Source organism: Zalophus californianus, chromosome 6, assembly GCF_009762305.2.
Source record: "Zalophus californianus isolate mZalCal1 chromosome 6, mZalCal1.pri.v2, whole genome shotgun sequence".
In the NCBI taxonomy this organism is placed as follows: Eukaryota; Metazoa; Chordata; class Mammalia; order Carnivora; family Otariidae; genus Zalophus; species Zalophus californianus.
In genome coordinates, this window is record NC_045600.1 from 104,731,263 (window position 1) to 104,758,115 (window position 26,853).

General features: G+C 38.7%; 1 protein-coding gene and 1 pseudogene across 2 annotated transcripts in view; both read left to right on the forward strand.

Annotated features, from left to right (window-relative positions):
- Positions 1-26,853, forward strand: part of ZNF609 (zinc finger protein 609) — a 210,677-nt gene that overhangs the window by 77,474 nt on the left and 106,350 nt on the right. The gene's annotated exons all lie outside the window — the stretch shown is intronic.
- Positions 4,376-4,500, forward strand: LOC113910838 (annotated as a pseudogene).

Genomic DNA, 26,853 nt, shown 5'->3' on the forward strand with positions numbered 1-26,853 from the left:
CCCATTCCAGTCTGCTTTTTCTTAGCTTCATCTATCACTCCTTTTTTTTCAGCCATATAAAGTACTCAATCCCCTAGACATGCCATGAGGTTTTGTACCTTCTCTTGTTTCATACATCATTGTGCCTTTGTATATACTTTTTTCTCTGCCTAGAACATTTTTGTATATACTTTTTTTTGTATATACTTTGTATATACTTTTTTCTCTGCCTCTTCCATTTTTGATCAGTTAACTTGATCAAAAGCAAAACTTACCAAAACTTATTCCACCTTTGCTCTGGGAAGCTTTGTTTCTGAAGACCTCATATATATTTGTGTCATAGCATTTACACATCAAGCTACATAATTTAATTCTTACTATTTTCCACCCAGACTGTAAGATCTTCTGGAGGACAGTGTTGTGTCATCTTTATTTAGGCTCCATATTACTTAAAACAGCACTGGTTCCAAGTACCTGCTCCGTAAATGCTAATTGACTGAATCTAATTTGTGTTAAAAAGAAAAAAAATTTCAGTGGAACAGAAAGGTTTTCAACTTGAGCTCTGGACTCATTCATTCTAAGTAATGTTAGACCAAAATCCAACAAAATCAAAGAATTCCTGTTGGAATATAGTTTGATGTGCTTTATACATTCACTGGTTTTTGGTATCCAGATTCATGCAGAATGTTGATTAAGGTAATTCTTGTCAACCAAACAGACGATGCTGAGGTTGGAAGTTCTCTTTTCAGGCTGGTTTTGCTTATGTTTTGAAAACAGCAGGCAGCATTCTTTTTTGTTCGTAATGAAGACTTGTTCCTTCAACAGCTTCATCTGAAACCCCTTTCCAGGAAGGCCATGGGTTACTGTCAGACTTTGCTCAGAGTTTTCACAACAGCACTGCCAGGACTAATCCCTTCTCATAAATCCTCTAAGCTGTCAGCAAACAAACCCCTTCTTACCAGTCTAGCATGAAAGCCATGAGCTAGGAATATAGGGCATTGGTCGTTAAAGGGCATTTGGTTTTCAGTCTCCAGATTGCCTGTTAGCGCTTTGTCCTCTGCTGTTGGCCCATCACGTTGTAGGTGTGTGGGCATACTTAAAGGTTGCCGCCAGCTGTTGAATAGTTGCAGAAAGCTGTGATTTCCCTATTATGAGAGAACTGTGTACTTGTGATTTCTGCCATTCTGATTAGCAGGTAAAAGAGATTAAGACTGGCTACTTACCAGGATTAGTGAGAGTAGAAACCTACTTCCTTCTTGAAGCCTTTGTGTCTCTAGGAGGTACTTTCAGCCCTTTATTTTGCAACCAGATCTGCTTGATAAAAGCAAGGAGGAGAAAAGGGTTGTTTGCCGAAAAGAGGATCCAGATAATCAGGATTTTTAAAAATCAACTTATTGAGTATAATATACATACAATAAAAGAAACACATTTTAAATGTACAGATTGATGATTTTTGACAAATGCATGCACCTGTTTAACCATCACCCAAACTAAGATGTAGAATAATTTAGTTGGTTTCCCACAAAGTTCCTTTGTGTCCCTTTACATTCAGCCTCCTCTCACCACCCCATTGCAGCCAACCACTCATCTGCTGCACTAATCTGATTTTACCTGTAAAACTAATCTAGTTTTACCTGTTCTAGGATTTTGTATAAAAAGAATCACACATTATCTATTCTTTTGTTTCCAGCTTTTTCTCAGTATAACATCTTTGAAAATTGTCCATGTTGTTGCATGTAATAGTTGTTTCTTTCTTTTATTGTTGAGTACTATTTTATTATATGGATATACCACAATTTGTTTATTCCCCAGTTGAAGGAAATTTGGGTTATTTTTAGTATTGGGCCTTTATAAATCTGTGACTATCTATATATACATTGCTTTTCATGGACATTAGGTTTCATTTTTCTTGAATATATACCTAAGAGTGGAATTCTGGGTTATATAAGTATATATTTAACTTTGTAAGAAACTGGCAAACTCTTTCCCTAAGTGGCTGCACCATTTTACACCGTCACCAGCAATGTATGAGAGTTCTAGTTACTGCAAATCCTTGCCAAAACTTGATATTGTCTGTCTTTTTCATTGTAGCATCCTAGTAGGTGTGAGGTGTATCTCATTATGATTTTAATTTTTCACGTTTTTTCTTTTTTTAAGCTATCTTATTTATTTATTTATTTATTTATTTAAGTAGGATTCATGCCCAACATGGGGCTTGGACTCATGACCCTGAGATCAAGATTCACATGTTCTAACAGGTGCCCCTAATTGTTCGTGTTTTTTGATGCTCTTGTAAATCGTGTTTTTTAAAATTTCATTTTCCATTTTTTTTGCATATAGAAATGCAATTGAATATTGTATATGACCTTAACATCAAAGTCATTTCGTTCATTTCTCTGTTTTTTGTGTATTTTGTTGTAGATTTCCTAGGATTTTCTACATAAACAGTTTGGTGTTGATTTGCACTTACCTTACTCAATTTTAGGCAGTTAAGCATACAATCCACATAACCTGGATTTTTTGCTTGTGTAGTTTTCTGGATATTTGAAAGCCTTATCTTTATAGGCCTCTGTATGCATGTTAGGATTGAAGTGTGAACCATGAATATGAAGTGGATGAACATAGTTGCAGTAATAATCATATGTAGAATTGGCATGGCAGATGGTAAACAAGGCTGTTTTGCCTTCTGGGTTTTTGAAAATTTAGAAAGAAGGTCCTGAGCTCTAAAGAACAATAAAATTTGGCTCTAGCTCAAAAAAAGCACTTCATAAAACCAAGATACAGCAGAGGATAATGGCATTACCTCTGGCCATTTGTAAAGCCACTTACAGTTCATTCATTGGACAAATACTTAGTGAGTGAGAATGAGTGCTGACCAGGTACCAGGCACTGTTCTGGTACTGGGGTTGCACCAGTGAACAAAGAGTCAAAAATCCCTGTTTTGTTACATTCTAGTGGGAGAAATGCACAATAAATATTAGGCATAAAAATCTGTCTGTCTAGCTATTTATAGTGAACAGGGCTTTGGAGAAAAATTAGGTAGAGAAGGGATGGTGTGGGTGTATAGGAAGTACGCTGTTTTTAAGACCCCTGTAGACTATTTGATTAAAGCTGGAAAGTCATCAGATTCACATCATAAACCAAGTAGTAGGAAAATAGGTTAATAATTATTCAGTCAGTGATGATCCTCTGATGAGGATTATCTCAAGTTTAGATAGGTATTCCCAAATGATTATCTTCTCTAACCTAATTGTCTTATTTGCAAGGAAGAGTTTGCAGAATAGACAGTTCCCAGCAGACTATACACTGATCCCTCACCACAAAATATCCCATTTTCACAGGAAAAAAAAATTAGAATTTTTTAAAACATATGTTCTTCTTTTTTTTTTTTAAGATTTTATTTGTTAGAGAGAGAGTGCGTGCACACAAGCAGGGGAAGTGGCAGGCAGAGGGAGAAGCAGGCCCCCCACTGAGCAAAATATTGGACTCCATCCTAAGACCCTGGGAACATGACCTGAGCCGAAGGCAGACGCTTAACCTACTGAACCACCCAGGCGTCCCCAAAATTTGAATTTTTTCAACATTTACAAACACAAAATAGGAAATTCTACACAGTTGTAGAATTGTTCATTTTACCATTTTGCTTAGAAATGGTCAGTATTATGTTCGAGATTAGCGAAGAAACAGAAAAGGTGCCACTTTTGAATAATTCTACTTTGGACATTGTAAAACATCTGATGCCATAGAAACAGCACTACACCAGATGGCTATTAAATCCATGCTTTTCATTACAGATTGATGAATCAATAGACATTGGGTAAATGTGCCCAGTAAATAGCACTGCTTAGAACCTCTGAACAGAAATTCTTAGAACGGGGGCGCCTGGGTGGTTCAGTCGTTGGGCGGCTTCCTTCGGATCAGGTCATGATCCCAGGGTCCTGGAATTGAGCCCCGCATCGGACTGCCTGCTCTGTGGGGAGGCCTGCTTCTCCCTCCCACTCCCCCTGCTTGTGTTCCCTCTCTCGCTGTCTCTCTCTCTCTGTGAAATAAATAAAATCTTTAAAAAAAAAAAATTCTTAGAACATTCTGCACATCTACTAAAGCAAACTCAGAAGAAATACCCAAAATTATAAATGAAATCTTTGAAAAAATAAGATATATGGAAATCTTTCTCAGTTTGTGTAAGTGGTAGTGCTGCTTTATATCAGGAGTTCACCTGAAAACAGCATATGAATTGTCTTATTCAATTTTGCAGAGGAGAAACTCAATTTTGCCCATAGGCCTGAATTCCACATTAAATTATCTTTTCAAAATGCTGAATCTAATAATAATAACAGACCCTTAAAAATAGTACTCACTGTGTGCTAGGACTGTTGTAGGAAGTTTATATATATATAGCTTTGCGCAGTGGCAGTATCGTAGCCGATGTGGTTTACCCGAGGCGCGATTATTGCTAATTGAAAAGAAGCTTATATATATGGGGCGCCTGGGTGGCTCAGTCGTTGAGCGTCTGCCTTCGGCTCAGGTTATGATCCCAGGGTCCTGGGATCGTGCCCCGCATTGGGCTCCCTGCTTGGTGGGAAGCCTGCTTCTCCTTCTCCCATTGCCCCTGCTTGTGTTCCCTCTCCCTCTGTGTCTCTCTCTGTCAAATAAATACATAAAATCTTAAAAAAAAATGAAAAAATGAAAAGAAGCTTATATATATATTTAGTAATGTAATCATCTCAACAAATTGATGACGTAGGTACTGTAAATGTCATCCCATCTATAGCTGAGGAAATGAGGTAAAGAGCACTTAGGTAATTTACCCAAGGTCCGGTAGCTAGGAGGGGGCAAAGCCAAGATTCAAAGCCAGGTAACCTGGTTCCAGAGTTTACTCTTTTTTTTTTTGTTACTTAAAAAAATTGTGATAAAATATATATGACATGAATTTTATCATCCTAACCATTTTTAAGTAAACAAATCAGTAGTGTTGGGTACATTGACATTGGCGTGCAGTCTCCAGAACTGTTTTCATTGTGTAAAACTGAAACTGATATATCCATTAAACAATTCCCCAATCCATTCTTCCTTTGTCACTGACAGCTACGATTCTACTTTCTATCTCTATGAATTTGACCAATCTAGGTACCTCATATATAAGTGGAATCATACAATATTTGTCTTTTTGTAACTGGCTTTTTTTACTTAACATAAAGTCCTCAAGTTTCATTCACATTGTAGCATGTGTCAGAATTTACTTTTTATGGCTATAATAATATATATATACATTTTTAATAAAAAATATGCCTTTTTAAGGTATAATATTTCATTATAGGTTTATACCACATTTTGTTTATCTGTTCATCTTTTGAAGAAAGGTTGCTTCCACTTTTTGGCTGCTGTAAATAATGCTGTTATGAACATATATGTGCAAATATTTGCTTAAGTTCCTGCTTTAAATTCTTTGGGGGTATATACCCAGAAGTGGAATTGCTGACTCATATGGTAATTCAGTGTTTAATTTTTTTGAGCAATTGCCATATTGTTTTCCATAGGAGCTGCATCATTTGTATTCCTACCAACACACAAAGGTTCTAATTTCTCCACATTCTCACCAACATTTGTTATTGTCTGTTATTGTCTTGTTTTGTTTTTTTTGTTTTATAATAGTAGTCCTAGATCCTGATGAGTATCAAGTAGTACCTAATTGTGGTTTTGATTTACATTTCCCTAATGGCTAGTGATGTTGAGCATCTTTTCATATCCTTATTGTCCTTCATATATCTTCTTTGGAGAGGTATTTATTCAAATCTTTTGCCCATTTTTGAATTGCATTGGGTTTTTTGTTGTTGAATTATAGGAGTTCTTAGCATAACTGGATATTAATCCCTTATTAAATCTATGATCTGTAAGTATTTTCTCCCATTCTATAGGTTGGTCTTTTCTATAGGTTTATATAGGTCTCTATAGGTCTTTTCACCTCTTGATGTGCAAAAGTTTCTAAATTTGATCAAGTCCAATTTATCTATTTTATCTTTTGTTGCCTGCGTTTTTGTTGTCAGCCAAGAAGTCATTGCCAAATCCAATGTCCCCTGTGTTTTCTTCAAAGAGTGTTAATAGTTTTATTTTTTATTGTATTTTTTTTTAAGATTTTATTTATTTATTTGACAGAGAGATAGAGCACAAGTAGGCAGAGTGGCAGGCAGAGGGAGAGGGAGAAGCAGGCTCTCTGCTGAGCAGGGAACCGGACGTGAGGCTTGATCCCAGGACCCCAGGATCATGACCTGAGCCGAAGGCAGCTGCTTAACCAACTGAGCCACCCAGGCGCTCCTTTGATCTATTTTGAATTAATTTTTGTATATGGTTAAGGTAAAGATCCAACTTTTATCCTATGGCTTAATTTCTGATCTATTGTCTTTATCACCCACTCTCCATTTAAAGAGTCGACATAATGGATATAGGAAAAGTAGGTAGTAAGGAAGTGGCAGTAGCAAGTATAGATTACTCATTTAGAAATCTCAGTACTTAGAAGGTGGAGGCAAAGAAAAAGATTGCTATTTTTAAGTAGAGAATATTTTTCTTTAATAACATGTTCATTGGAGAAAATGTGGAGAGGTCAAAAATATTAAGAAATATATCTTGGAAAACAAATAATATATAATGTTTATGGATATAGAAATATGTAGTAAATGCTTAAAATCTGTGCTTGACAATGATAAATCCTGAATTCATTATAATGGTTTCCCTTGGGAGCAGAAGGGGGGAACAGGATGAGGAAAGGGTACGTAGGAGGCCTCAATCTATAATGTTAATAATTTTTAAAAAAGAGATGTCTGAAATAATATGACATAATACTAGGATTCAACAAAGCTAGTTGATGGGTACAGAGGTATTTATGATCTTTATTTTTATGTTTGAAATATAATAAAAATAACTTAAAAAGAACATAAGGGGCCCCTGGGTGGCTCAGTCAGTTAAAGCATCTGACTTTGGCTCAGGTCATGATCTCAGCATCCTGGGATGGAGCATCAGGCTCTGGGCTCAGCAGGGAGTTTGCTTGTCCCTCTCCTTCTCCCCCTACCCCCACTGGTGCTCTCTCTGTCTCTCTCACAAATGAAATTTTTAAAAAAAATTTAAAAAATAAAAATAAACAGAACATAAAAGAATAAAGCTTAGAAAGATTTAGCCACATCAAAGGAAGGTTTAAATCTTCCTCTAAGATAGGAGGGAGGCAGAGAAAAGAGGTGAAAAAAATTTTTTTACAAAGGACCTTTGAATTAAAGAATAGAAATTTGAGGGAGCCCAGGACAGATAAATCTTAGTCTCATTTTGGTGGCAAAGTCATTTGCTGAGGGTGGATTGGGAGTACTGGGGATGGTTTTGAGAGTTTCAACTTGGTTGGAAAGTTTGACAGATTCAGGATAGGAGTTGTGCAGAAACAAAGAAGTTGATTGCTGAATAGCATTGAAGGGCCACCAAAGGATGGTTGTCAGGAATTTGTTGTTGGGCAAGATACCACAATTACGTGAATTTGCTAGCATTGCTTTGTGGCCAGGAGAAAAATAAAAAAATAAAAGCAAAAAATTGAATGATACATATTGGATTAAGGTTGTATTAGGAATAATTGGGTTGTAAGGGCAAGAAATCCACTCTAACAAAAGTCAATGGGGAGCTATTGTAAGGTTTCAGGAGACAATCATAAGGGCAACCAAAGACAGAAACACAGACATCTCTTCAGTATGTTCATCTCTGGGATTTGTATCTTTCTTGAGTGCCTTACTCTGCACATGGCTGTACTGACACGGTACTTCTTTTGTGTAAGTCCCCACCCTCCTCATGATTGCAGATTTGACTCATTTGTGGGTTATAAAATCAATTAAGTTGGTTGCAACCAGTTTTTTTACAAAAGAAGTTCAATACCGTTAGTAAGGTTATTTTAAGCTGTGTGTGTGTTTGCATATTTATTGCAACATAAAGTTAATTAATCACATTTATTGAGTGCCTGCTATGTGCCAAACAGGGATACATTAGTAAATTAACCAAAATCCTTGCCCTTTGCTTCCTCCTGCCCAAGAACTTCTCAGAATACAAGGCAGAGTCGGCAGAGTTCAGTTGCCCCATGGGAAGGGCAAGGGGTCAGTGCAAGGGGTAGGGACAGAAGCGTTGTAGGAAACTTGTCTGAGCTATATAGATCTTGCACTGAGTAGGAAACAGGTTTTGTGCCCCTGGGGGTTCAGCTGTACAGGGCCTGCCTAAGGCCACACCTGGAGCAAGAGAATCTTGTTCCCACCCCTAGTCTTTCACCAAGTAACAAGCAACATTAGTCTACCACTTGGGGTGGGGGCAGGAACACGAAGACACCTGCTCTATGCACAGGTATAGAAGACCTGCTGTGGGACATATTTTAAGAAAAAAGAAAAAGAATAAGATAGCAGGAGAGGAAGAATGAAGGGGAGTAAGTCAGAGGGGGAGACGAACCAGGAGAGATGATGGACTCTGAAAAACAAACTGAGGTTTCTGGAGGGGAGAGAGTGGGGGGATGGGTTAGCCTGGTGATGGGTATTGAGGAGGGCACATTCTGCATGGAGCACTGGGTGTTATGAACAAACAATGAATCATGGAACAGTACACCAAAACAAATTATGTAATATATGGTGATTAACATAACAATAAAAAAATTTTAAAAAAAGAAGACCTGCTGTGGGGTGCCTGGGTGACACAGTCACTTAAGCGGCTCTTAATTTTGGCTCAGGTCATTATCTCAGGGTCCTGGGATCAAGCCCTGCCTTTGGACTCCCTGCTCAGTGGGGAGTCTACTTGAGGATTCTCTCTCCCTCTCTCTCAAATAAATCTTAAAAAAATATATATATAAATAAAGACCTACTAAAAACTGAGGATGAAGCAAGAACTTTCAGAGAAATTCTCCAGTAATCCATTCCTCACATTAAAACACAAGGTATTGTCAGTTTAGCACTGGAAGAATTTGAAGCTGTGATGCACTGAAGCTAACAAAAACAATAAGACCAAACCCAGCTCACCTATGCCCTAGATTGATTCAGATCCCCACCCTAATGGCCTGGCAGAAACAGGTATGCTTATTTCCAGGCATAAATACTGTTTTCCTCAGTTTCTACTTTTTAGACATAGTATCTAAAAAATAAAAATTAAGAGATATACAAAAGAAGCAACACAAATACAACCAGACCTAGAGATTGTCCAGATGTTAAAACTATAACATAGGGATTTTAAGTAAGTAATTAAAGAATCTAAAGGAAAAATTCCTGCCTTTATGGAATTTATAATCTAGTCGACAGAGACAGACAATAAGTAAAATAAATATATAGTGTGTTAGATGGTGATGAGTGCTGTGGAGAAAAAGCAGAGAAGGACGCGTGGGTGATTTGGGGAGTGGAAGGAGAAGGTGACATTTGATAAATGACCTAAAGGAGATAAGGAAGCAAGTTAAGAGGATATCTGGAAGGAAAATGTCCAGGGAAGGGCAGGTGTGGGGGGAACAGCAAGTGCAAAGGTACCGAGGTGAGAGGGTGGCTATGTATGCTGTGTGGTGAGGTTTTCCTCTCTGGTGGTGGGAGCAGGCACTATTCCCTGTCCTGTGTGAGCTACAGGTATTTTTCCCTCATTACTTTTGACTGTTTTCTCTTTTCCGCCTTAGATGGTTCCTTCACACACATGTGCTGACCAGTAGTCAGCTGATAAAACTTGAAGGGGACCTTTTGTAGATCTCTAGAATTTATGCAGGGCTTTCCTTTGTTGTACTTTGCCCTGTAAACTCTAGCTCTTTTGACCCTCTCTAAACTTGCAGCTCTTTGTTCTCAATCTGGGAGACTGCTGGGTTCTGTTTGGGTTATTCCTCCCCACGCACGTAACAGCCTAGAAATTCTTTCAGGCAGTAAGCTGGGGCAATTGTACGAGATACCTCATTTGTTTCTCATCTTTTGGAGAATCACCATTTTCATTTCTTTCTTTCTTTTTCTTTTTTTAAAGATTTACTTATTTAGGAGCGCCTGGGTGGCTCAGTCGTTAAGCGCCTGCCTTCGGCTCAGGTCATGGTCCCAAGGTCCTGGGATGGAGCCCTGCATCGGGCTCCCTGCTCAGCGGGAAGCCTGCTTCTCCCTCTCCCGCTCTCCCTGCTTGTGTTCCCTCTCTCGCTGTGTCTCTCTCTCAAATAAATAAACTCTTTTTTAAAGAAAAAGGATTTACTTATTTATTTTAGATTTTGAGAGAGAAAATGTGCGGTGGGGAGGGGCAGAGGGGGAGAGAGAATCTCAAGCATTTTTTTTTTTTTTAGATTTTATTTTTTATTTATTTGTCAGAGAGAGAGAGAGCACAAGCAGGGGAGAGGCAGACAGAGGGAGAAGCAGGCTCCCCTCTGAGCAAGGAGCCTGATTCAGAATTCGATCACAGAACCCTGGGATCATGACCTGAACTGAAGGCAGACGCTTAACCGACTGAGCCACCCAGGTGTTCAATCTCAAGCATTTCTTGATGTCCATTGTCTTGAAAAGCATTTCATATATTTTTGTTACTTGTTTGTTTTTTCTTTGTTTCAGGTAGGAGGGTAAATCTGATCTGTTACACTCAGTTTTGGCTGGAGGTGAAAGTCTCATCATTTAGTTTTTAACAGGATCCTTCTAACTGTTGTATTAAGAACGGACTAAAGGTTATCATGGGTGGAAGCAAGGAGACCCATTTGGGAGAGAAATATAATCAAGTGAGAGATGATGAAATAAAATATAATTTTCACTGTATGTTATGGTCAAATAAGTTGAGAACCATTGATCTCTCTCCATCTCTCGTTTCAAATTTTCAAATGTTTAACTCTGATCATTTAATGGTCCTCCTCTAAGTTAAGTCTTTAATGCCCCCATCCTCCTACTCCCACATAGCCCATTCAGTTATTATAAGGGGCTTTGGAGGAGGTTGGTGTAGATAGGGGCAAATTTCTTTTTTTTTTTTTTTAAGATTTTATTTATTTATTAGAGCACGAGCAGTGGGGGGGAACAGAGGGAGACGGAGAAGCAGACTCCCCGCTGTGCAGGGAGCCCAAAGTGGGGCTCAATCCCAGGGTCCTCGGATCACGACCTGAGCCAAAGGCAGATGCTTAACAACTGAGCCACCCAGGTGCCCGAGAGGGGCAAATTTCTTAAAGAAAAGGGGAAAGGAAGAACCATGCTAAAGTGGGGAAAATATCTTCTAAGAAGAGATTCCAAAAGATGTATTCTAAAACAAGGTATCCATGTCTATTTTTAGTGGTCTTTAAATTCTCTTTCAGAGGAATGATTTTGTCATTTGATTTTTTTGTCATCTTCACGGTGAGTGATGGAAGACGGCTCTGAGCCTTTTCCACACCTGCTCTGCGATCCTAGGCCTGTAGGAAAAAGTCCCCAAGTATTGCTGAAGGACAGAGACTAATGTCATTTAACTGCCTTCTGTTCATCCTGAAAATTCTGAATTGACATTCATAAGCTTCAGTTCTGGTGGCACTACTGAATATAGTTTTACAAATTGATTTTCTTATGTAAGGAAAGTAATTACATGGACAAATATTATAAAGGAAACTTTAAATTTGAAAATTAAAATATTTTACATTTGAAAAAATTTAATTCATTTGTTTTAAAGATTTTATTTGGCACAGAGAGAGCACAAGCAGGGGGAGTGGCAGGCCGAGCGAGAGGGAGAATCAGGCTCCCTCCCCGCTGAGCAGGGAGCCTGATGTGTGGTGCTAGATCCCAAGACCCTGGGATCATGACCTGAGCTGAAGGCAGACACTTAACTGACTGAGCGACCCAGGCGCCCTCTTTTTGTTTGTTTTTATTCTTTTTTCCTTTCTTCCTGGGACCGCACTCTCCTTTGAGAGTGACTTTCCTACTTTTGGTATTTAAATGCCCTTTTATGAAATTATGATGATGGATGATGGTGTTTGATTTCTTTTACTATCCTTTTTTGACTAAGTTTATTTTTTTTCAGAACTAGTTTGTCATCCATGAAATCCACCATAGTGAGATCCTTATTTAAATGGTTGGTCTTGAAATCAGGCTGAGTGGCAAGGGAAATATTGGTGATGATCAGGGTGAACCAGAAATATGACTGAGAGATCAAAGTACTGGAGTCCTCCAGTGGCTCCCAAGTAAGGGATCATGGGAACCTGCAGAACCAAAAGGCTAGAAAGAAGGGGTTAGGGGTTATGATTAGAGAGATTTGTCATTTGATATCCTAAAGGTGAGGCATTTCAGAATGGTGGCAGAATCCATAGAGTAGCAGTGTTTATGGAGATAAAAGGCATTGTGAAAAATTTTATACCTTGGTCATTTTTTCTTTATTTGATGAGGGATATTGACTGTTGGGGCTAAACCAAGTATGTTTAGTACATGGCTAAAACAAGAAAAACAAAAAAAGATCTCTTTCCCTCCTGCTGACTTTTTGTACAAATCTAAACTTAGGATAAAATATGTGTTTTCCCTCCCTCCCATCTCATCCTTCCTACCTGCTTGTTCTTCCTTAAAAAGATATTTTAATTGGAGGTGTGCTGCAAGTAAAAACTATCACTTGAGCTTACTGCCAGCCATACAGCTTACTGCCATTGACTTTGGTACAACTTTTTTTGATTTTTAAAGAGGTGGTGCTGGGGCACCTGGATGGCTCAGTCCCCCTGCTCATGCTCTCTCTTGTTATCTCTCTCTCTTGCAAATAAATAAAATCTTTTAAAAAATAAATAAAGACATCGTGCCATACAACTTTGTAATAATAACTTCAGTAGGAATTACTATAGGGATTATTTAGTAGGACTTCTAATTGTGTCTCCAGTTCTCTGCAGAGTGGAACCCTCAGGTTCTTTTTTTCCCCACCTTAAAAGAATTTTTTTTTAAAGATTTTATTTTTTTGCTTGAGAGAGAAAGAGAGCACAGAGGGAGGGGGAGAAGCAGATTCCCTGCTGAGCAGAGTCTGAAGCAGGGCTCAATCCCAGGACCCTGAGATCATGACCTGAGCCAAAGCAGATGCTTAACCAACTGACCCAGCTAAGCGCCCCCCCAATTTTTTTTAAGTCAACTCCACGCTGAGTTGGCCACTTAACCAACTGAGCCACCCAGACACCCCCCACCTTTAAAATGTTTAATTTTTTTATTGTTAAACTGACCTGTGCTTATATAGATGACTTGTAAGACACAGAGAAGTACAGAGAACAAAAATTCATAATCCAACATGTAGTAATAGCCACTTTTTTTAAAAAAAGATTTTATTTATTTAAGTAATCTCCATACCCAACATGGGTTTAAGCTCACAACCCCCATATCAAGAGTTACACACTCTTCTGACCGAGCTAGCTGGGCAGCTGTAGTAATAACCACTTTTATTTTATTTCATTTTTCTAAGATTTTATTTATTTATTTGACAGCGGGAGAGCACAAGCAGGGGGAGCCACAGGCAGAGGGAGAGGGTGAAGCAAGCTCCCTGCTGAGCAAGGAGCCTGATGCGGGGCTTGATCCCAGGACCCTGAGATCAGGACCCCAGCTTAAACCAGGACCCCAGCTGAAACCAAGAGTCAGCCAGACGCCCCTTTAATATACAGATTTTGTCCTTCCCTCCTAGCCACTAATACTGAATACTACTAGTCTTTGGCGTTTTAATGTATTTAATGCATTTATAGCCTCATGACATGAAGTTGACCAGTACTCAGATGTTTATATACAGCGTGTTTAATAGTTGTAACATTACTAGGTCTATTAAAATTTTTTCCTAGTGACTAGACTTAATATGTATTTAAAGTTATTCACCAGTTGTGAGAATTTTTAAATTATTATTTATATCCTATTTGCTTAGAAAAAAGATTTTGTGCAATTTATAATAAATAAGACCCTACAGTAGGACTTTTTTAAAAATATTTTTTATTTTTTTTAAAGATTTTATTTATTTGACAGACACACAGCGAGAGAGGGAACACAAGCAGGGGGAGTGGGAGAGGGAGAAGCAGGCTCCCCGCAGAGCAGGGAGCCTGATGTGGGGCTCAATCTCAGGACCCTGGGATCATGACCTGAGCTGAAGGCAGACGCTTAACGACTGAGCCACCCAGGCACCCCAAACTTTTCCTTTTTTTAAAGATTTTATTTATTTATTTGGCAGAGACACAGCGAGAGAGGGAACACAAGCAGGGGTAGTGGGAGAGGGAGAAACAGGCTCCTGGCTGAGCAGGGAGCCCGATGTGGGGCTCGATCCCAGGACCCTGGGATCATGACTTGAGCTGAAGGCAGACGCTTAATGACTGAGCCACCAGGCGCCCCTACAGTAGGACTTTTAAGCATTAAAGGTAAAAAAAACCTCAAAGAGGAAATAGGATAATTATACCTAAAATCCAGACCCATTCAGTAAACATAATTTAGTATTAAATATAGTTCTTCCTGACGTTTTTGGTAAAAATGAAACTCTGGCTCTTTGGGATAGCTCAGGTTCATTCTTTTGAAATTATGGCTTTTTTTTTTCCCACCCTGTCACCAACCATTCCCTTTTAGTCAGCAAGTCTTTCATCTGAACCTTCACCCTAGAATTTAAGGTTTTTCTGTTTCACCCTATTTTTGTCTCAGTCTGAAATCAGGCTGTTGTACTAAGTGATGTTTTTAGTGTCTAAGGGAACATATGCATTTGCAGTTAAATTTGCCCCTTTGGCTGTGGCTATGAAGAAATTCCCAGAGAGGATAATTCCCAGAGTGGACCCTAACCTTTGAACTATTTTATTTTAATTAATTAATTAATTAATTAATTTATTTATTTATTTTTAAACCTACATCCATGGAGGGTCATTTTTTTTTTTTTAAGATTTTATTTATTTGACAGTGGGAGACACAGCGAGAGAGAGAACACGAGCATGTGGAGTGGGGGGACAGAGAAGCAGGCTTCCCGCTGAGCAGGGAGCCCGATGTGGGGCTCGATCCTAGGACCCTGGGACCATGACCTGCGCCAAAGGCAAGACACTTAACGACTGAGCCACCCAGGCGCCCCCTTAGGAACTATTTTAATGAGCTTCAAAGATGTAGATTTTTCATTTTAGAGCAAGAAAGTGCTTGTTTTTCTGCCTTAATTGCAATGTCTGTTTGGAAAGACAAGATAGATTGGCTTAAGGTGGAATCAGAATGTGATGCTAGTGAGACTCATATTCTGGAGACGAAAAGCAGAGAGCCAAAAGCTGACCTTGGTTAGTCAGTCAGGGATGGAGTGGGGGAGAACGTCAAAGATAAAAATGGTGAGTAGCAGTGCTTAAGGGGAAAGGATGATTGGCTGAGGGCTTAGGGTCTGTAGCAAGAAGAAGAACACTGGTGGCCAAGTCAGGACCTTTAAACGGGGCCTTGTGACTGGGCACTAGAAAAGCCTTTGTGTAAAGTATTCCCAATACTGACACTTATTTCTCACCTGCTGTGTACTAGGTGCAGTGGTCATTGTTAGGGGGAATAAAAAAAATGATATGTCCTTTTAGAGAATTTCACTATCTAGTAGGAAAGATGGACATAAATGAATAATTATATTAATAAATGCTAATATTTCCTACTGTCTCCAAGGATATAAACTCCAAGAGAACACAGAAAAATATGTCTGCTTTTATGTCTGACACGTAGTAGTTGTTTAGTAAATATTAACAGAATAAATGAATTTGCTTAACCTTTCCCAGTTTACTGAAGTGCCTTCATAGATAGGTCATTTTAGTATTCTACTTTTTGCTCCTGTTTATCCCCTCTGCGATGTAAGCAAGATGATAGCAGTATCTGTAAGAATAATAGTGTAACATAAAGCAGAATAAATTCAATTAAATGAAAGTTCAAATATGAGTTATAAAGGAGGAAAAATTAATTCTGGCTTGGTAAGTTCACAGCCTCTTTCAGGATATGGCCTTTTAACCAGGCCATTTAAAAGGAGAATAAGGGGGGTGTCTGGGTGGCTCAGTTGGTTAAGCATCTGCCTTTGGCTCAGGTCATGATCCCAGGGTCCTGGAATCCAGCCCCACATCGGGCTCCTGGCTCAGAAGGGAGCCTGCTTCTCCCTCTGCCTCTCTCCCTGCTCATGCTCTCTCTCTCTATCTCTGTGTCGTAAATGAATAAATAAATCTTTTAAAAAATTAAAAAAAAATAAAAGGAGAATAAGGTTTTGATAAACAGAGTAGAGGAAACTAGTAGCTTTTGTAGCCATATCTTACACCAGATGAGTTGTTATACCTGTCCTGGATCTAGAGTAGCCACATACTTTCAACACCCTTCCTCTTTCCCTAGTGTTTTTTTTTTTTTTTTCAATGAAGGGTCCTTTGGCTTTCTACAACCCATCAGATACTATTCCATCTTGATAGAGTTTATTTATTTCTTGTTCATATTCCTCTCTTACCCAGGGAACCCCTCATTTTCTGTTTCTTTTTTTTTTTTTAAAGATTTTATTTATTTGAGAGAGAGAATGAGAGATAGAGAGCACGAGAGGGAAGAGGGTCAGAGGGAGAAGCAGACTCCCTGCTGAACAGGGAGCCCGATGTGGGACTCGATCCCGGGACTCCAGGATCATGACCTGAGCCGAAGGCAGTCGCTTAACCAACTGAGCCACCCAGGTGCCCTCATTTTCTATTTCTGAAAATGAAATACTTTTTCATGCTCATTATTTAGATTATAACGTAGAAAACTCAGGGACCTCCCCTTTCTGACAGGCTTATCTCTTAAATTTATGCTCATCTCTGTGCAAACATACATGTGTTTGAGAGAAGGTCGGGAAAAGAAGAGATGGAAAAGATTTTATTTATTGATTTGACAGAGAGCGAGAGAGCGAGAGCAGGAACACAAGCAGGGGGGAGTGGGAGAGGGAGAAGCAGGCTTCCCGCGGAGCAGAGAGCCCGATGCGGGGCTGGATCCCAGGACGCTGGGATCATGACCTGAGCCAAAGGCAGACGCCCAATGACTGAGTCACCCAGGCACCCCTGGAAAAGATTTTAAAGTGGGATGTTTGGCAAAAAGGAATAAATGACTGTTAGGAAAGAGAAATTGGCAGGACTTCTTAACTGATTGGATTGGGGAAGTAAGGAATAGAAACAGGTCAAAGATAACTGGAATCTATAGAATGTGTATTTTAAGTGCTAAACCTCAGTACTTAATGGCCCCTCAACCTGGTTGCTCCTTCCTAGTACCTGGCTTACTCCTCGTTAAGCCGTCCGTTCTTCCAGATTTATTTATCTAATGGTACCTTCCCCCAGTAATTCATATTAACCCATTTACCTTATTTTATTTTTGTAATACCACTTGCCACTTTCTGAAACTGTCTTCTTGTTTGACAGTCTTTGTCTTCTAGAGAAATCTTTGTGAGTGTTGGTCCTTGTCCACTGATTGCTAAGTCCCATTGCCCAACCTTCTTACTGTATGTCTTAACATAGTAAACCGAAATAGGATAGATTTTAACTTCAAAAAAATAATAATGCTACTTATTAAGATTGGATTGCTTAGAGACCTAAGGTTTCTATATTCTAACTCCCTTTTTATGATGCAAAATGGATTCTCTCATAATAGCTTTCATTCCTGGTTCTTTCTTAACTGGTACCTAATGACAAACTAATACTTACCAAGGCCTTATAGCCAAAAATCTATCCTAGGCAACTGATTGATGTTAACATTGTGTTTTCTGTCCTCTGAGAACTAGGAACTAAACATTGACGTCTTTGTGTATTGTGAGGATGAAAGTCGTTCAGTTATTTTTCAGAGCAGGCTTGGTGCATGCCATTTTGTTAAGCTACCTTAAGAACTGAGGGTGTACATCCTGCTGTGTGTGAAAAATTTGGTATTATGTTTATTAATGTACCATCTGACATCTGAATTATGCTTTTGAGTTTTACAGATTTCCAAATTCCTTGCAAACTCCTAAGAATAAATCTCAGATCCTAGTGTAAAGCCTAATGATTTCAGTTCAGTCCTTTCATTCTCCAAGATCCACTCTTCATTCTTAGTTTGGCATAGTACCAAGGATATTGATAAATGTTGGTTGCCAAATAAATGTAAAAATTCTGTTCACTGTAAGTCATTGTAATTAGTAATAATAGCTGTCATTTATTTTAAGTGCCTTCAAAGGAGGAGACTCTGCTAGGCAACAATTTATCTTGATAATCTCACAACAACCTTGACAAGAAGGTGGTAACTATTTTCATTTTATATTTGAAGAAACTGTGGCTTAGAAACATTTACTTCCCCAAGATCACACAACTAGAAATGAATAGAAGTTGATTTATCACCTAGGTCTGTGTGTGACTTCAGAGTTTGTCATTTTACCATAATGCTTGGCTGCCTGTATCATTTAATTTGATGGAGGCACTAATAATGACACCCACATTGGGCTCATATGTTACTAATAATCCCTCTGTATCACAGCCACACACATTCTTAGATTTCCTGGCTGAGATAACTTTACATAATTCTGTTAAATTTCTCAAATTTAACTAATGGTGCTAGACAAATAGGAAGGGGATTTAAAATCTGTGTTTATTTGAAATAATCTCATGATTGTCATAATTAAACAGTAACCTGAGTTTATAGTTCAGAAGTTGAAGCCAGCAAAAATTTAATCTTTACATTAGCAGCAACTTCGTGTGTGTGTGTGTGTTTGCCTAGAAAGAGAGAGCAATTACTAATTATCCAATTGGAAGAAAGGGGTGACTTGTACTTATAAAAAGGATTAAGATGACGGAGTATACCAAACAATCTACAAGCCAGATGAGTAATATTCACAATAATTCTGTCAGAGAAGAGAGAGCTGTTGTGGTCGGGGAAGCTGCTTGTTATGAAATCCACTGTAGCGCTAGATCACATAAGAGTTGCTGAAAGCGTGCTGAGTGTTCTGTTACTGCTTCTCTGGTCCTATTTAAGTTGGGGGTGTTCTGAGGAAGAGGTTAACATTAAAAGGTTGAGAGCAAACGGTGAAGGTTTATTTTGACTTTATTTTTGGCTTTTTACAACACTTGGAATAAAAAGCGTTTTGTTTTATTTTGTTTTCAGGCATAATGATATCCATCCCTCAGTGAGAATTGGTTCTTCATGGTATTTTGTCATATTCACAAGGGAAACCAGGGTCTTTATGTTTTGTTGTAGAACAAGTGAAGAGAACTATACCCATTTCAGTGTGGCTTCAGTCCATTTGATCCGTTGAGTTTAATTAAACTGACTGTATAAAAGAGCCAGTGAAACTCAACCGCTTCCCTTTGGTACATTTAGATTATAGTGAATAACAGTATTGTCACTGATCCATTGCTGTGCATACTGCTCACTAAACATGTCTTTTTTATCCACTAATAGTTCCTTAATTTTATGTGTTTGTCCCTTTACTAGGTTAAAGTAAGTTCTTTATTGATAATTTATGAAACTGCTTTATATTTACCCTTAATGTCTGCTTCAGCTAAGAATACCCACTAAGTTACATAAACATTTTAGCAAATGAATTAAATTTAATTAAATTTAATTTCAGAAGTACTGAATACAGAATGGAAAACCAGCAAAATTAGGTTTGGCAAGGGCATTTGAAGCAGTCACCGTGGTAATTCTGATCATCTCTTAAGAAAACCAAGATACGAATGATACTAGAATAATAACCCTTAATATTGAGCTAAGTTTCTTTTTTTCTTTCTTTCTTTCTTTTTTTTTTCCTTCTTAAAATTCACCATGAGTTTTGGTTAAAGTAAGGAGGGCAAAAAGTACTCACTTGATGCTGACTTATACATTAAATCAGGGACTTTTCTGTTTAAGTAAGTAGCCATGAGTAGCCATGGAGAAGGAGTAAGCATGACCCGTCTGTGGTCTGCACTTGATAACCTGTCTGAAAACCGGATTTGATTTTTTTTTTTTAAAGGTAATTCTTTTTTTTTTTTTTAAAGATTTTATGTATTTATTTGACAGAGAGAGAGATAGCAAGAGCAGGAATACAAGCAGGGGGAGTGGGAGAGGGAGAAGCAGGCTCCCCTCCGAGCAGGGAGCCCGATGTGGGACTCGATCCCAGGACCCTGGGATCACGACCGGAGCCGAAGGCAGACGCCTAACGACCAAGCCACCCAGGCATCCCAAAGCGGATTTGATTTTAATAGGAACTTCAAATGAGACTCCATAGGTGGGTCCTTCAGAATATGTATGTATGTAATATATATCAGATTAATGTGATTTGAAGAGACAGCTAAGAGCGAAAACTTCTAACCATTTTTTAAAAGGCCAGTTAGCTAAACATATTTAATTAATTAGGATTCATTCATTTAGTTGACATACAGTTTAAAATTAAATGTGAGTGAAGGAAATAGATATGGAAGAGATGGGGAAAGGTTTAGAATTGGAGGGTCCCTAAACTGCCAGTGTAGGGAGTGGTAGAGACAGTATTACTACCTTCTTCCCAGTTTCACCTTGGGTGACCCTAATTACAGTTCAATAGTTCTGAGCTGCTTTTGAGAGCTAGTGGAGCGAGATTATATTACAGCCTAGTAGTATGTAATTCAGTTTTGCTGGAGGTCACCATCCTCTTCCAGGTTTGGGTGGTATCTCTTAGTGTCATTCAGAGGTGAGGACTATTTAATGGCAGGCAGCCTGAAGGTGCTGATAGCATGGAGGCCTTTATTGGTAAGCTTTGGGAAATCTGATTCCCAGAAAGAGTGAAATATCATAAACTCTGTAGAGGGTGTGAGTTTCACCTATTATACAGTTAAAAGGTAATATAGGACTAAAAAGGATCTTGCTAAGTAGAATTGAGAGAAAATATAAACAAACTTTGAATATTTAAAAAATTTTTTCAAAAGCAGGTTTTTATTTTATATTTTCAACTGGACTAGCATGAACTGGTACCTCCTTTAAAGAGCCTGGCATTCCATCTAAAAAAAAAAATTACCAAGACAGCTTTTGAAAGATAATTGACTATATTGTGGCAAGATATTTTCCCTCCCTCAACCTTTTTTTATGAACGATTTTAAATATACAGAAAAGTTAAGTAAAATGATCACCCACCACCTAGATTCAATAATCGTTATAGTTTTGTCATATTTGCTTTGTTTATATATGTGTATTTTATTTTATTTTATTTTTTTTTTAAAGATTTTATTTATTTATTTGACAGAGAGAGACACAGCGAGAGCAGGAACACAAGCAGGGGGAGTGGGAGAGGGAGAAGCAGGCTTCCTGCTGAGCAAGGAGCCCGATGTGGGACTCGATCCCAGGACCCTGGAATCATGACCTGAGCCGAAGGCAGATGCTTAACGACTGAGCCACCCAGGCGCCCTATATGTGTATTTTATTTATTTGCTTTGCTGAACAGTTTGGAAGCTTGAAACATGTTTCTCTCCTAAACACTTGAAAATGCATTCCAAAAAATGAGGACATTTGCTTATATAACCAGAATACCACTGTTATACTACACAATAATTCCTTAATATCATCTGTTATCCATGTGTAGCAAGATATTTTAAGTTTGTTTCTCCTTACTCCAATAACTCTACCCCTCCCAGGGCCTTATATTTCCTTATTGCTTTGCCATGAACCTGATGCCGTGGAATCCTCTGGATTCAACCCTGTTGCCTTCTAAACTTTGACCTAGTGTTAAAAGCCTAAAATTTCCCCAAATTGGACATTTGTTTTGGACTATATCTCTTTCTTGGTTGTATTCCTATTAGAATTTTACACTATTAGAACAGACTGAGGAGAGACTTCTATGATGAACAAGTTCATTTCCCTTATTTTGCAAGTGGCCACTTTGAACTGGTGTTTCTGTGGAGTACTAAGAAAAGTGCTGGATTGGGAAATGAAAGATTTAGATTCTGGTGCCAGGTCTGTAATGAACTAACTATAAATAAGTAACTAGGCAAGTCTGCAAATAACTTCCTTTCTCTGAACTACATTTTATTCATGTGTGAAGTGAGAGATTAATTTGGATAACCTCTAACATTCTGTTAATCAGTGAATCCAGGGATTTTGACCTGTAATTCCACACTACCTTACTGCTTGCCCTCTAGTGACTCTTGTAGCCTATAATCCATAAGGACAGTTTTATGTCTTTTTCTTTTTGAAGGTCCATGCCATTGTCGGGAATGAAAGATCACTTTGCACAAAGTGAGTGCTGAAGTTGATACATCTATTCCTTCCAGAGGCTGTTAATCCTGGAAGGGAATAGAAGGAACTTCAGTGGAGCAGAAGGTCATGCAGAGGCTTAGATACTTCAGTTGAATCGCTCATAATGCTGGCGTTGGTGACAGTGATAATGACAGCAAACATTTACTGTGCACTAAATACAGTGCTGAGCACTTTAAATGTATTAATTGAATGGATTAAGTGGGTTAATAAATGCAGAATGCATAGAATAATGCCTAGTACATGGTGTAGCTTTATAAGTAATAGCTGCTATTATCATTTTTATTATTATATTTTTGTGGTGGTGGTTGTAATCTTCACAGCAACTCTATAAGGTAGGTGCTATTTTTATCCATTTTGCAGATAGGGAAGCTAAATGCCAGAGGTTAAATCAGGAAATAGAATTCAAATTTCTAGTCTGTGTAGTTGAGTCTTTATTTGGTTAAGAATGCCTAAGTACATTGAGTAGCTATTTACTTGGAGTAGCCAGGGAAGGCCCCTTTGAGGAGGTGACATTTAGGCTGAATTTGAAAGATAAAAAGGGAACAGACAAAAATGGCGGGGGTGCCCCCCCCCCAGCAGGTGTGGAGACCTGTGCCAGAAGGAGTTCTAGGTAGAGTAAGGCAGGTGCAAAGGCCTGATGGGAAGAATAGATTTGATAAGGTTCTCAACATAGAAATGTCACCTTCTTATTGAGTTCCTCAGTGTCACCTTCTCATTGAGTTCTTCCCTGAATACAACTACACACCTATACACTTTTCCCTCCTCTCTTTTTTATTTTCTGCTTAACATTTATCACTGTCTCACATACTGTATAATTTCTTTTGGTTCCTCTCTTTCCCCACAAAATGGGAAATAAGTTCCATGAAGACAGGGATTTTTGTCTGATTTGTCACTGTACCTAGAGCCTCTCTTAGGCCACGGGCCTTTTTTCAGCAAATTAGAAACAAGTCTCCTTCCCAAGAGACTGCAGCCCCATGCCAGGACATGCAACTTAGCTAGCAAAGCATGATCTGGATTGCAGCCTCTTCCTACTTCCTCAGTTAGGAGCCCTTACACAGGACGGAATTGAACAAACATTGCATGACAGACCTATATGCATCCATAGTATATACAGCACTGTTAGCATGTAGCAGTATCTGACTAAATATTTACAGAATGATGGGCTAGTTTCTTTTTTTTTTTTAAGATTTTATTTATTTATTTGAGAGAGAATGAGAGATAGAGAGCCCGAGAGAGAAGAGGGTCAGAGGGAGAAGCAGACTCCCTGCTGAGCAGGGAGCCCTATGCGGGACTCGATCCTGGGACTCCAGGATCATGACCTGAGCCGAAGGCAGTCGCTTAACCAACTGAGCCACCCAGGCGCCCCAATGGGCTAGTTTCGAGTGAGGAGGGGAGAGTGGTTATGGGATGAGAGGTGGGTGGAAACCAGATTTGGTAGGGACTTCCAAGGAGTTTGTTTTTTGTTTGTTTTCTTTTTCCCCCTTACGGCAGTCATCTGGGAAGTCCCTTGGAATACTTTTCATTGAATCATAATCTTCTGTATTTTTAATAAGCAGTGCAAGTAATTCTGTAGTAGAGAAAGACATAGACCAAGTTAGTTGAAGTCCAACTTTCAATAGTTTTGGACATTGGCCTCAGAGATCTCTCTCCTGCCTACTTATCTCACCCTTGTCTATTCGGCATTGCATTTTGCCTGCATATGTTGGTTTACCATGTCCTATCACGATCTGTGCGAGGGGCTTTGGGATAAGATGTATATGAAATGGCCATTTTTTTTTTCTTGTAACTTTAAATCGAGATGCAGTATAGTAGGTAGAATTTTTCAGTCAGGGTTGTTGAAAATACAGAACCTCTGGTCCTCACGACTGAATAGTGAGTGAGGGGGGTAATGAGGGTACCTGAACATTATTCTATTTAGGAATTTCCCAAATGAATTAGTCAAGACCATCTAATTTTTTCATCAGCTTCCACCCTTAGTCCCCCAGAACACCAGCCTTCACTGATGTTATTTAGGGTTCCATGTTCACTGTGGAAATGACAGCTGGAATCTTGGCATTGAATGACTATTTGAGCTTTTGTTTCTCTTTCATGCTGATGTTTTTTTGGCACCCCAGGCCACATTTGAGAATTCACTTCTCTCTGAGAGATTTTTGTTGGCAGTTTTTATCTTATTGCCTTTCTCTTCTATGATAGGATAACGATACAGCTTGAAAAAGAAGGAAACTGCAGAGGTTTATTGATGGAGTTCCTGCCCCACCATGCCCTAGGCCTAGAATGTGCATGCTTCTGGTGAATCACTGCTGTTAGTTAATATTTAGTATTTACTGATCCTCATATCCCAGTATTGTGCAAAGCATAGAATCTGCCCAAGGGACTTAATAGCTAAATCACCCACTTGATCTGTTGGCTTTCTCCCTCCCTCATCTTTGTTGGTGGCTACAAGGAGGAATATGGGAGATATAAAACTGTAAGCAAAAGGAAAATCTAGACTACGTAGCTTTATTGCTGCCTGGAAAGTGCCTGGGAGTTCAGTTGCAAGGATTTGATGCTCTATGCAGCTGCCATAAATAACCTGCTCTCATTGGGGTGAGGATGAAATATTTCCACATGGTTGCTCAAGTCTCTTTTCTCTTTGCCCTGATGCTCCCTCCTTCTTTCTTTCATTAATTGCTTTGCAGTTGCTGATGCAATTAAAATGAGATGTGTCTGCAGCCTCTGTGGTTTGCTGTCAGGGCCCTCTCTCTAAGGTCTTCATCTTGCTGCTAGGGATGAGTGAACATCTGATTTTGAAGCAAGAGGAGGGAGGGACCTGTGGCTGTAGTTAAATGCGTTTTTCTAAAAGCAGCAGCTTGCAGAGCTAGATTTCTCCTGACACTCTAATCATTTTACCAAGCCAAGCCTTAGTCCCTTGTGCTGTTCATTAATGGGGCTTATATTTGGCAGCGCAGTATATAGAAATGAATCCTGCTGAATTGCTTTTGTTGGTGATATAGAAAGTGCTTTTCATTTTTAAATAGGTGAGAACAAGATGGAAACAGCAGTCTCAAAGTGCAGAAGAGTCAAAACCAAATCCACAGGTTTCTATGGAAAACAAGAACCTGATATTAAGCAAACTGGACTGCAACACTTAGTCTGTTTGGGGTCACTGGGTAGAATATGTTATCTCCCTCCTGGCTAGCATTTCAGCTTGACTCTGACTTCTTTTCCCTTTTGCTTGTCTTTGAAATCGTAGCAAAAAGCTCAGAGGATCTAACTGTTGTGTTTCTACTCAGTTTCTGGTAGAGGAGGGTTGACTGCTTGCTTTACCAGTGCTGTTTGGTAATCATATAGCAGGTAGGTTACTGTGTGACATGAATTCTTCATCTGCCTACCTGTCTCCCAGACCAGTGTATGCATTTGCCACATTTATAGAGGGATCACACTGTCCGCCACAGTGATACTCAAACTTCAGCATGCATAGGAATCAGGTGGAGAGCATGTTAAAACAGATTTTTAGGCTCACCTCCAGAGATTCTGAGTCACTAAACCTGGAGTGAGGTCCATTTGTATTTTTTACAGGTCCCCAGAATGTGCTGATGCTCCCAATCTAGAGACACTTAAGAGTAGTATTGGCTTAGGGATAATGCCGTATGTATAGCGAAGACTCAAAATTTTTTGATTTGATTTGATTTTTTAGTGATTAGTTCTCTCTTAGGATGTGATAGATTTCCAAAGATTTTTATCTGCTTTTACTTTTAAGCAAAGCTAGTCTGTTAATAATATTATCTGAATTTTTTACTTTTAGCCACCCTCTCCCCACAGATCTGTCAGATCATCCATGTTTATTGCTAGCTGTATATCTGTTGGGGTGTTTGATTCTGATATGCAAAGATGTAGTTACCTTGAAATTTAAATGTCTTATATTTATGATGAGACAATTTATCCGATATTATGTGCCTGAGTTAATGGGTTCTAAATTGTTTCCTAAAGTAGGGGAAATGTGTGATGTTTGTTTCTTTGTGAACTCTATTTACTAAATTCCTTCACCCACCCTGATTTGGTTAGATCACATTCTGACATGGCAGCAGGGATCAGTATTGTTTCTTTTTTAATAGACTTTATTTTTTAGAATTGTTTTAGATTTATAGATAAGTTGAGAAGATAGTATAGAGAATTCCCATACATCTCATACCCATTTTTCTCTATTATTAGTATGATACATTTGTTATAATTTATGAGCCAATTTTGGTATATTATAATTCTTATTACTAACTGAAGTCTATATTTTATTTAGATTAACCTACTTTTCCCTTTTCTGTTCCAGAATCTCATTTAGGATACCACATTATGTTTAGTTGTTGAGTCTCTTTAGGCCCCTCTTGGCCATGGCAGTTTCTCAGACTTTCCTTGTTTTTGATGACCTTCACAGTTTTGAGGAGTACTGGTCAGGTATTTTGTAGAATGCCCCACTATGGGAATTTGTTTTATTGTTTTCTCATGATAAGACTGGGGTTATGAGTTATTGGGAAGGTACCCACAGAGGTAAAGTGCCATTTTCATCACATCTTATCAACATACATATTATAAACATTATTTATGACTGTCAATGTTGACCTTGATCACCTGGCTGAAATAGCGTTTGTCAGATTCTTCACTATAAAGTTATTCCCTTTTTCTTCCCTTTCCATATTGTACCCTCTGGACAGAAGTCCTTGTGTGTAGTCCACAACCTAAAGAGTAGGGAGTTTTGCTCTCCTTCCTTGCAGGTAGAGTATCCAAGTAAATTTTTTTTTTAAGA